Source organism: Lactuca sativa, chromosome 3 (genome assembly GCF_002870075.4).
Source record: "Lactuca sativa cultivar Salinas chromosome 3, Lsat_Salinas_v11, whole genome shotgun sequence".
Lineage (NCBI taxonomy): Eukaryota > Viridiplantae > Streptophyta > Magnoliopsida > Asterales > Asteraceae > Lactuca > Lactuca sativa.
In genome coordinates, this window is record NC_056625.2 from 123384992 (window position 1) to 123397835 (window position 12844).

Consider the following 12844-nt stretch of genomic DNA (forward strand, 5'->3'; position numbering starts at 1 on the left):
GAATGATGAAATTTGCCTCAAATCTCCTTCGGAATTGAATTCTAGCTTGTATCTCCATCCTCTAGGGTTTTTCTGACTCTTTAATCGCAGCTAAACTTCTCTGAATCGTTCCAGAATTCTCCTCCATCGTTCTGAGGAGTTATCTTTATATATACGAATCGACTCGTCGAGTCCGGTGCCGACTCGTCGAGTCCATCTCTCAGTCCCTGAATGCGATAAGTCTCTGGGTCCCCGAGTGTTTATCTTCTCGAATATTCGTGTGGACTCGCCGAGTAGTCGACGCTACTCGCCGAGTAGGTGTTATATTTAGTGTTGTTCTTCTTCGTTCCATTGTCGAGCTCTCAACCGCCTCTCCTGCTTCCTTTTGCTTCTGAGCTTCACTTTTGGACTGAAAACATAATTCAAACACTTTTAAGTACCTTTTGTCCATGAAATGCGACAATTTAGCTAATAAATGAATAAAAATCTACACTTAATATGAACTAAATATGCACATATCAAAATACCCCACACTTGACTTTTGCTTGCCCCCTAGCAAAACTGAATTTTAAGACATTAGAATCACATATGACAACTCCAATTTAACCCAGCCATTTTGCCAAGACCGCAACACATACATTTGTGTCTAAATTTTTCCTAATAACCCCCCATACTGCAAATACTCACAATCCTCATAAACATTCGCCCACTCACCCCGAACTATGCTCATTTTATGCATCCCTCTGAATCCATCAGCAGAAAACCTCTTACCCTCAAGGTATTTTTAGTTAAGCAACCCAAGCATACATAATCTAGAATCACAATTTATGATACCACTATGGAGCTCTTTTGAATTCTTCACTTCCTTGATAATTTGATCTTTGATCTCTTTGAATTCACCACCTTTATTGTTTGATTTTTGGTATCTTCAACTTTTTGAATTTCTTGGAATTTTGATCTTTTGATCTTCACTTTATTGGCTCCTAAATTCTTCAAACTTTTCTTGCTATTCTCTCTCTCTCTCTCTCTTTTTTTTACATGTACCTCTCTTTTTTTTTTTTGACTCAAAAACCTACATGCTTAAGCAGGGGCGCTCAACCTCAACCTTTATAGGCTAATGATAATAATTTTCCTGGATACATTTCTGGTTCACGATGCTAAACATATTGCATCCCTCGGGCTGAGCAAGGTCATGTTTTTTTCTCATGATTTCACTGGAATAAGGAAGCCACAAATGTACTAGAATGTGTATAGGCTCAACTAAACATTTGGGTTTTTATGCAATTATCAACACAATTCTAACATGGAATCCTAATTTGCTTTTACCAAAATTTTCTAAATTAAGTCATCAGTAATATTTTTGGTATGCAAATTTTTTTTAAAATTAGCCTAAATTAAGATTCTAAATTTTCTAATATGTGACCAACCCCTACCCCGCACTTTTTTTATGCAATGCCCTCATTTCATATTATGCAAAAAATAAAAATGCAAATACAGAGAAAATTGGAACAAACTCCCCTGGGGTAGCAGTTGATAGGTTAATACTCTTCTATTCAGCTCCATCTTCACTTGAATTTAGACATGGGAACAGATCATCCATGTCTTGGGTGTCAAAATCTAGTGTGGCAGCTCCAAATAGGCAGGGAAAACAGTGTAAGATCTTCAAGAATCAACATGGAAGAATAAATGGTCAAGTGGCACACGCAACAGCATCAAATCAACAGTCCTTTTGGTATAAAAATGAATGACTCTTCGAGTCATATATGTAACTCGTCGAGTAAAAGCACGGACTGGTTCAAATATGTGAGAATTCAAGGCGACTCGTCGAGTCAGTTTAGTGCACTCGACGAGTAGATCGCTAGACGAAAAAAATTGGCATTCTATATTAGTTCCAGCTTCTAATAAATCTTCAAAATTTCTCATAACTTCTAGACTCAATTCCTCATGTCCCTTAGGACCGGACTCGATACTTTGACTCTGACGCTTCCCTTTCTTCACTCTCTCGTTCACTCTTTATAACTCTCTTGACTCTACAAATCTAAACCCTTCTATGCAAGCTCTCCTAATCCAATTCTGAAAATTATCAAGGCAATCAAACATCAAGCATAACAGTAAAAGTCTTAACAAATTCCAAAACACACCAAATAAGAAAAAAAAAACAAAATAAAAATTGAAATTGTTCAAGAAAACTATAAAGAAACTAATCCTCCTCCTCATCGTCATGATCATGCGCCGCTCCACTTTCACTAGCGTCGCTCCTTCTCGCATTGATCACCTCATCCCAAGACGGAATATATGGGAAGTTACCACCATCAATATGCGGAATATTGAAGTGGTCAAAAAATAGAATGTGGGATTGATTGCTAAAGTTGATACCCCCCGCCATTTGATCTTGCAACCGCTTCATCTCTACATTGTACCAATCCATTGGTACTTCATCGTTGTCTACCGGAATCACCGACGGTTCCTCCTCTACATCGTGTTCACGGCTCGATCGGACCCTCCTTCCTGGCACCTCAGGACCAACAACAGGATCATCATGCGGGATTGCATAATGACCTCCACCATAGTCCTCAATGATCGTAGCCCTCCTAAAATGAATTGGATTGAATGGAGGGGTAGGAATTATCGTCATCAAATTCCACGCGTCGCGGGTCATTAACCCAAACGAGTTGGCATGCCGTGTGACAAACATACCACCATTAATATTCGATATCTTGCGATCTTTGACCGTACCTCCGCCAAATATGAAGCCAAACACCAAGGAATATTGCAAAAAGTGTCAGGTGTGATAATGCTCCATAAGTAAAAGACATCAAGGTTAGAAACCTTGTCATCATCCTTTCGCTGGTTAATGGTGGTGGAGATAAGGCGATGAATAAGACGGTGTGTAGGCGACCGAATGCTTCCCTCCTGGGCTGACTTCAGAATGTACACTTTATTGGCAATCGTGTTCCACCATCCCGTGCTCGTCACACCATCGGGGAACACCTTGTGAGAGTGTTCCATAAAGGTGCGGAAAATAGCAGTCGAGACCACTGGCCGGTCATAAATACCCATACGAAAAGCAAGATCCACAACGGAGCACTAATGAAACTCGCCCCCAAGGCAGAAACTGACACTCGTCGGGTGATAGCAGTCATCTCCTCCACGAAAAGATACCGTGGAGAAAAATTCCAGGCACAGCTCCCAGTACACCGGCTCTTGAATACGAAAGATCCGGCTCCACCCATCGCAAACCATTGTCTCTCCCTCGTAAGTAAACTACTTTATAAGATAGGGCGCCAACTCCTCTTCATAACGCACACTTTGCAACCAACCCTAATCAATTCTGTTGGGCACGTAAATTTCTTTCTTTCTGACTTTAGCTAATTTCTTCTTCCACCTTGTCATGGTTGAAGCGGATTCGATTTGAGGGAAATTTAACCAAGGAAAATCTCCTTGGCTTCCACTAGAACCTTGACTTCTGTGAAACATTTTCCTGCAACACAAAGAACACAAAACCCATAGAAAATCATTAAAATAAGTCACTCTTGGGTACCCGACTGGACTCGTCGAGTCCATGAACGACTCGGTGATTCGCAAGAACTATGCGAGTCAGTCGGCGAGTCGGTCAAAATCTAACCACTAAATCTCAAAATTAACTTAAGGGTTTTGTCCAGGGGCATGTCTAACATGTATTAGGGAAAAAATGATCATGCAAAACAACATAATTGATGTAAAATCAAAACCCTAGAAATTCACTATACTTCAAAATCGGGTATTATCGGAAATTGTTACCCTAGATCATCTAAAAACCATACTTTTAACAAAAATTAGGAAGAAATTCAGTACCTTTTGTGGAAATTGAAAAACTTGAAGAACAATTGAAGAAGATGATGAATGCTTGAGAGAAAAAGTTGGCAGGGAGGCGCACGGCGAGTGAAGTGTGAAAAATGATTTCATTAGGGTTAAAACCCTAGTTACCTGTTGTAAAAGTAATTTCAAAATTATTTTTTCTGTAAATAAAACTGACTTGTCGAGTCATGGTCAGACTCGGCGAGTCGGGTCGCGATTTTATCATTCTTCTGAAATCTGAATGGACTTGTCGAGTCATGGTTAGACTCGGAGAGTCTCCTGTAAACATTTTAAAAATTATAAAATTTTTCCATTTATTTAGAAAAGAAAATTTACTCCACCCCACACTTAGTCCATACGCACTCTCAAGCAGACATGTCCGACGAATTGGAAGATTAGAATTCTAAAAAACAAAAATAAAAAAATGTAAAAAGATAAAAGAAAGCAAACTCAAAATAACGGGTTGCCTCCTGCCAAGCGCTTCTTTTTAAGGAGTCGTTAGCTGGACTCCTTCCCATCTACGTCGCGTCATCTTCCAGCATCAGGAATGCACGCCTAGTCTTTTGTGGTTTGTACTTTGGCTTGTAAGCGTGAATCTTCTTTTTGTAAGCTCGTTTTAACTCCTCTCTCTTCTTTTTTTATAACATCATCCTCAGCTGCTTGGGCTTCCCTTCTCCTCTTTTTCTTCTTAACCCCATTCTTTTTCACCTTCTCTCGCACCTCCTTTTCCCTAAACTTAATTACTTCATATTTTGTGAAAATCCGTGCTCTAGGTTTGGTAATGAAAGGTTGATCAGCATCAACTCTCCTATCATTTGCCTTCTCCTCTTTTTCTGTGCTTACTTCATCTTCAAGCGGAATTGCATCAAGACATGCTATATGGACATGTTGAACTTACGTGTCCATTTCTCCTTCTGATGTTTGTTCTTCTAAAGAATGAGAGAAAATATCCAAGTCCAGCATATGCAGAGAACTAGCAACAAGCATATCTAAGTCGTCCAAGTTGTTGGCAATTTCGACTGGACTCGTTGAGTCTAGAAAAGTGACTCGGCGAGTCGGATCGTATTTCATCATTTCCATGGTGTTTTCCGAGTTGGCTCCTACCAGTAGCTTTTCTATCTCCTCCAAGTCCTTGTTAACATCTCCATCCTCTCCAAAAGGTAGCAAAAACTTGGTTGGATCTTCTTCTTGCAAAAGTGCATGTTCTTTTTGTAGTATCTCATCATCCATATCGATAAATGTGATCTCTTCTTTTCCTTTCTCTTCTTGCTTGGCTTCTGGTACAACTCTAAATATTGCGGACTCGTCACCTACCCTTAACGTTAGTGTAGACTCACATACATCGATTAAAGCACATGTGGTGTTTAAAAATGACCTCCCCAAAATAATCGGAATTTTGGGGTCTTCTTCCATGTCAAGCACCACAAAGTCTACTGGAAATATGAACTTGTCGATTTTAATAAGAAGATCCTCACAAACGCCTTGTGGATGAATTGTCGTCTTGTCTGCGAAATGGATCTTCATGTTTACCGGCCTTGGCTCTGGTAAATTCGACTTCTTAAATAAAGAGAAAGGCATCAGATTGATGCTTGCATCCGAGTCGGTCAACGCTTGAGTGAAAAATGCGTTTCCAAATTGGCATGGAATTATGATACTCCCCGGATCGCCCTTCTTTTCGGGTAGCTCACTCAATATTATCTCCGCGACTTCAGCTAAATCCTTCGTAGCAGCAAAGAGACCTTTTAGTAAGTTGAAGTACTTGGGTGTTTTGAGCATTGTTTCTACAAATGGCACATTGACTTGTAGGGCTTTAACATGCTCCATAAAAGCTCTATAAGCTTCAAATTTTTTCCGCAGACATGGCTTTGATTGGGTATGGCAAAAGGGGATTATATGGCTTTAAGGGAATGATAGTTTTGTCATTTACGCATGCACTCGTCGAGTCCATTAGAGGGACTCGACGAGTCTGGTCGGGTTTAGCTGGAGCCGACTCTTCTGCCCTTTCTGTCTTCCTATTGGAGATCCTTTGTGCATGTGTGAAAATTTCTTCATTGCTGGAAGTCACTGCACTCACATTCTCCATTCTCGGATTGGTTTCGGTGTTACTTGGAAGTTGACCCGGTCTTCTTTCGTTCACTTGATGTGCAAGCTGTCCCAGCTGCTTCTCAATGTTGAGAATGGATGCCTACTTATTCCTTAGCATATTTCTGGTCTCGTGTATTGCAGCATCATGATCATTGTGTCGCTTTTCGGACGCGGCTATGAATCTAGTGAACAATTCTTCTAAATCTGCTTTCTTTTCCATTACCGGTTCTTCCTTTTGATAAAATCCCCTCTCTCTCTGATTTTATTTCTCCTCCTTAGCTTTCTTGTATTCTTCATATGGGAGCCATTCCTTCTTCAGTTTCCGCCAATTCTCGTCGTATCTATCGCCACTTGAATAGAAAACTTGAGCCTTATTGTTTCCATTTTCATCCAAATCACAATCCTCTGTGAGATGGGGCCCTCTACAATTCTCACATCCAACCCAAATAGCATGGATTGTTTGATCCATTTTTGTCATCCTTCTATCTAGACTATCGAGCTTAGCTATCACCGCCGCCATGCTATCATTTGCCGAGTTCACTACCCCCTGACTTACTTCATTTCTTGGATTGTGGTGTTCTCTAGAATGCTTAGAGAATTCTTCAATTAGCTCCTCGATTACCGGGGGCGCCTTCTTCGTGAGCGGGCCTTGTGAGTCGAGCAATTGCCTTGTGGTGACATTGACTCCATCATAGAAAATGGAGACCTCTTGTTGGCTATTGAGGTCATGGTGTGGGCAATTTCTAAGCAAGCTCTTGTATCTTTCCCAAGCTTCATAAAGAGATTCTCCGGGTTGTTGCTCGAAGTTAACAATGGCTTTCTTTAGCTTGGCTATTTTGGAGGGCGCGCAAAAGTGGTCTATGAACTCTTCTTTCATCTTGGCCCATGTGGTGACCGATCCGGGAGGAAGTGACTTTAGCCAATCCTTTGCAGCACCTTTGAATGTGACTGGAAGCATGCGAAGAAGCTGGGTATCGCGTGGAACACTCGGTACATTGAAGTAGTCAGCCATACCATTTACTTCATCCAAGTGCTTGTAGGCGTCTTCGTTATCCTTCCCATAAAAAGGAATCTCCTTGAGTTGAGCGAGAATATGGCCTTTTAGTTCGAATGTAGCGGTTGCGGGAATTACGGGCTGCACAAGTCTCGGGCCGATGTCATCGTGCGTCCTCTTCTTCCATTCCCTCATGGGGACTTCATCGATATTAGCCATAGTGATAGCTAAATTGTCTTCAAACTCGGATTCATGCTCGTATGTGGGTTCTTCTTCTTCCTCGGTCTCGTACTCGGTGTCTTCTTGAATTGGGTCTCCGATTGTCAAAGAGGCACTGGATGCTCCTGATTTTCTGCTCCTCTTCTTGCTGAAAACAGATTTGAGGTTTTTGAGTGGCGAGTTCTTTGAAAAAGCAGATTCTCCAACGGTTTTGCCTTTGCTCCTCCTTAGTGCGGATTTCGGGTTTTCAAGAGGAGGGACCAGAGGTGTATCAGATCCTCGGGTCATGAAACAACTGTAAACAAAACAAAAAACATGTAAAAAGAACAAAAATAAAATAAAAAATGAAAACTATAACAGCGATATACTCGCCGAGTCGGCACGAGTGCACTCGGCGAGTTCAAGGCAAAAACAGAAAAAAATTTCTAGTAACTTTAAAAACAGATATTTATGAAAACTTATACTACTTACTGAATTACCTTTTAATTAACTTTGTGTAAGATAAATCCCACACAAAGGATCGATTAAATTAGAATTTAACGTAAATTTTAGAACCGTTCCCCGGCAACGACGCCAAAAACTTGATGTGTGCAAACTCACTTAGTTTTAAACCTACTTTTAGTTATAAAATAAACACACAAAGGCAGTGGACCTATCAATTGTGGTATAGTTGAATAAGTAGGGTATCGAACACAGGGAACGGCAAATTAAAACTAAAAACTAATTCTATCTAAAGTAATTACTAAGTAGGGGGTTTTCTCTAGTTTTACAAGACTAGAAAACTTACTAACTATTACTTAATCTAAAACTTAGAAAAACAAAGAATTAACTAGATTCAATAATGGGAAGGAACTTCTGTTTAGTTCAACTCAATTGATCCTATGGTTGATTTCAAGGTAATAGTGCAATGAATTAACTCTTTTGTTGGTTACCGATTCAAGTGATTAGATTCGCATTCACTACACTAATCCTTAGCAAATAAACTAACTTAAACAGTGGCCAGTTGTCTAATTTAATTAAATTCACTAGCTTATTTATTCGGGTTAATTTAGACTTGCAATAGTTAACTAATTTAGTCTTTTAATTAACTTCTTGTTGATGGTCATCACACAAGCTCACACATGAATTTACTTAATTTTCTCATTAACTCTAGTTTCATGTTCATTAATCCTAGACATATGACAAAGTGATCACATAGCATATGAGGTTGATAATTAATAGATGTTCATGATAATCAATTACCTTCCGATTAACAGAAAATTAATTATCATTCACACACAAGGTTCTTTAGCAAGCTAAAATAACAAAAATCACCAACTTAGAATTAATCCTACAAATAATCAAACCATAGTATCAATTTTGTATCCCCAAACAGAAGTTTAAGAGTTTTAGCTCATGATTGAAGTAAATAACAGCAAACAAATAGATTCTAATTGTTTAACCATAATGAAAAAACAAAAGATGAAGTAGAATGATGAAATTTGCCTCAAATCTGCTTCGAAATTGAATTCTAGCTTGTATCTCCGTCCTCTAGGGTTTTTCTGACTCTTTAATCGCAGCTAAACTTCTCTGAATCGTTCCAGAATTCTCCTCCATCGTTCTGAGGAGTTATCTTTATATATACGAATCGACTCGTCGAGTCCTGTGCCGACTCGTCGAGTCCATCTGTCAGTCCCCGGATGCGATAAGTCTCTGGGTCCCCGAGTGTTTATCTTCTCGAATATTCGTGTGGACTCGCCGAGTAGTCGACCCTACTCGCCGAGTAAGTGTTATTTTTAGTCTTTTTCTTCTTTGTTCCATTCTCAAGCTCTCAACCGCTTCTCCTGCTTCCTTTTGCTTCCGAGCTACACTTTTGGACTAAAAACATAATTCAAACACTTTTAAGTACCTTTTGTCCATGAAATGCAATAATTTAGCTAATAAATGAATAAAAATCTACACTTAATATGAACTAAATATGCACATATCACTAATGAAGATGATGTCCTACGATTGGATCATGGAAATCATACTGCTCTTCCTCCACCACCTCGAGTTATTCTCCTTCACCCACAATCGCAAAGACTTGAAAATTTCAAGATCATTCAAGGCCTACTTGCAATGAAACATAATGATGGAAGACCTGTGTGCACTAATGTCTTAAAGATGAAGTCACACATTGACAGGTTGAGAATGTTGGGTGTCGTTGTCCCAAGGAAGTTTGCTATTGACTGGGTTCTTCAGTCACTTCCTGAGTCGTGTAGTGATTTCATTAAGGACAACTATGTGACAGGTCATAACATGACCCTCATTGATCTTTCTTATTTGCTTGTTGCTGTTGAATCATAAATTTTTTGGTGCACTGGAAAAGTAAATTTGGGTGGAAGGTCTATTTCTCAAAGTTACATGGACATTGGCGATGGTATCATTGAAAATCCAGAAAAGCTTTCTCTTCCCAGTGGAAAGGGATCGGCCTTGATCAAATCGGTTGAACAAATGGTAAAGGGAAAGGTTATGTCTAGGATAGTCCCGTGTACCATTCCCAAAGAGTCTATATGTTTTTATTGTCAAGAGAACGGAATTGGTTGCGAAGATGCCCTAACTACCTGAAAGATCTATGAGAAGGAAGAATCCGAAAGTTTGACTCTGGATTAGGTAAGTCTACTATCTAACTGTGTTGTGTTCCTAATTGTTGATTCTTAATACGTGATGTGACTAGGTTGGATTTTGATGTTTTGTAGGATCAAGCAAAGGGAAGGAAGCCTAAAAGAAGAGTATGTTGAATCTGATCACGAAGATGGATTTAAATCGTATGTTTCGAAGATAGGATTCTTGAGTTACTACTTAGGGGTTATGATAGATTGTTACGAAATATGTAATAGCATAGTTTTCATTTAAAGTTGCATTGTAAGGAAAAAAATTCTGCATTTTAATAAATAAAAAAAAAAATTCTCCTTGCAATGCATTTATGAAAAATTGATGTTTGTATGTTACTAACAATAATGGAAATATGAATTTGATTCTTTCATTTGAGGTAGTGTCTAAATTTACCAAATAAGGAAAGATTCTCATCACCCAAGTTCAATTGGACCGAAACTTCGAATCATGCAAGTTGTATTGTATGATGAATGAGAATTTTCATCTTTGGAAAATTAAGATTAATTCCTTGTTCACATGTATATGTGAGTCAAGTGAAGGACTAAAGGATCGAATACACATTCTTGTGCACTAGTCAAGTCCACCACAAAGATCGATAAGACTATTCGTCATGATTTACTAGAGTTTAGTAAACATGGTTATACTTAAAAGTTTAAGTATAATTCTGAAACATTGGAAAAGTTTCAATGTATGGCAGAACGAATGAGAAGAATTAAATTAGGCAGAAAGATGGGAGAGTACTTTAGTATCATGTTTTGTGATCATCTTAATGATTAAGAAACCATATCACAATTGGTCCTCTAAGGACATCTTAGTGCATTCCTATGGCTAAGAAGAGGGATCATGAATTGTTGAAATGATTAAATCAAGAAAATGAGTCATACTTCGTTCCAAAACAATTCTTAGAGTCATACTCCAATATTGTAACCTAAGTGACAGATCTTAAAGAAGGTTTATAACACTTGTCAAATGTAAGAGTAAAATGTTTTCTACTCTTGTACATTTGAAATTGGTAAGTTGTGATGTTTTGGATAAAATAAAGACCAACTAACGCCAATTGTATGAAGTGTTTGTCTTTATAAGAATCCACACTATCTCTTGAATATTTGTTTGTCAAGGAATGGTTATTGGCAAGAGAGTTTTATATGTCAAGAGGATAGTGGGAGTCTAAAAGATCCTGAAAGAGTTTCATGAACTAATCAAGAATAAAACCTGTAGTTTATCACTAGCACACGACTTGAGGTTTATAACCTATCGTGTTGGCATATTCCTATTTTTGTGCCCATTCCAGTTAAAGTTGGCTTTGCGTATGAGTTCTAAGAGTTCTCAATTGGTTGCATAAAAACTAGGAAGACATGGTAGGACCTTGTGCTGCCAGATGGCAAGAAATAAGGATTGAACAAGTTCAATCCATATAAGTTTGGATTTTTCACTAACCTTGTCTTATGATTATTGTTTTGATAAATTCACATGGATAGGAACACATTAACAGGGACTTGTGATATTTGTAGATAACATGCTTTCACTAAGTAGGTTTTAAGTAGATAACAATTGTGATATTTGCATTCTCAAAGTCGTTAGTGGAGCGTGTGTGGTTAACCGACACATTAACAGGGACTTCTAAGAAATGGCAATGGTCTAAACAATTGAGACTATGATTACGACATCCCTTTTCATAGTTCTAAAATTGTTTAGACACACGTGTGGGCTATCTAAGGAAAGGTGTATGATTTTGATAAAGTTTTATCAAAGCATCTCGTATCAGAAATCTGAACTTTCGTAAGAAAGTTAATAAAGTATTGATTTCTAGAAGTCGGTCTGATTTCTGAGTACATGTCAAAGCTAATGGGAGCATAAGTGTTATGCTAATAATTATCATGTTAGTGGGAGCATGATAATTATGATAAGTGTTACAAGTTAGAAATGTTAATTGTAGAAAACAAAAAGTTTCAATTAGGAAATGTTATTTTGCTATAATTAAGGGAGAGGAAATTATACTTCATTTCAATTCTAAAAGCTTAGATTGAGATTTAATTGTCTTTAGTCAAGGATATATATATATATATATATATATATATATATATATATATATATATGAAGTTTATGTTGGAATGGTTCAACATAAGGAAATTTTATCTATAGTGGGTTCTCAAAATTTGATTATGATTATCGTATCCCTCTTTGTAGTTGAATTATGAAAAAATGGCAAATTAAAAATATCGTAGCAAAAGACTGGTCTTAGATCATGTCTTTATGTGATACATCATGAATCGTGTTCCATATGTTTTGGATATTGGATTGATTACATATGCTATAATATTTATCCTTTCTAAATTTTTCTAATGCCTATGGCATTAGGAGGGGAAAAGGTCTAGAATTGGATATGATTAAAATGATTAAGCAATTGTTGAGGACAATCTGAGATTTTACCAAAGATTGGTTGCTCATGGACAGTTGGAAATATGTAAATTTTTTTGAAAGGACCATATTGACATATTCTGAAAAAGAGGCAACGATTGTTCAGAAGTGAGAGTCAAAAATGGGAATATGGAAATGTCTCCATAGTTGGAAGTTATTCAACCTGTGTAAGATAAGAAAAACTTAATGCAAGAAGGATGTTTAAAGGAATGTACTTTGAATATGAGACTTCGTTTCCATGGAATTGATCTCCATTGGAATACTCTGTAATGTCTAATGACAAGTCTTTGTGACTTTTTGCATTGTCATTACATGAGGATCAGTGCATATAACTTTAGAATCGAACTGATTTCGGTAAATGGAAGGAATTTGGAATTCTTACATTTACGATAAAGATTTGGGATTGTGAAATGAGTCATTGGAATTATGTTCAGTTGATCTATTCCACAAAGTAAGGATCATAGAAAAACATAGTGTGCATACCTGGTGTATGGCATAACTATTGTTTGGACAAAGATATTGTGCATGTTTGGAGCATGGCATGACTATTGTTTTAATTCAAGTAATAAGTTAACTATTTGAAACATTATGTAATGAATAATGTGTAATCAATATAGTGATAAATAAAAGGTGTTTTATTTATATTCATAAGTTCTAAGACCATATTGGATTCGA

At 37.7% G+C, this 12844-nt stretch overlaps 1 non-coding gene across 1 annotated transcript; it reads left to right on the plus strand.

Moving 5' to 3' along the window:
* Positions 1–6623: 6623 nt before the first annotated feature.
* On the plus strand, positions 6624–6730 carry LOC111902427 (small nucleolar RNA R71). Its single transcript, XR_002853773.1, has one exon. It is a non-coding gene; the product is annotated as a small nucleolar RNA R71 (small nucleolar RNA).
* The last annotated feature ends 6114 nt before the right edge of the window (positions 6731–12844 follow it).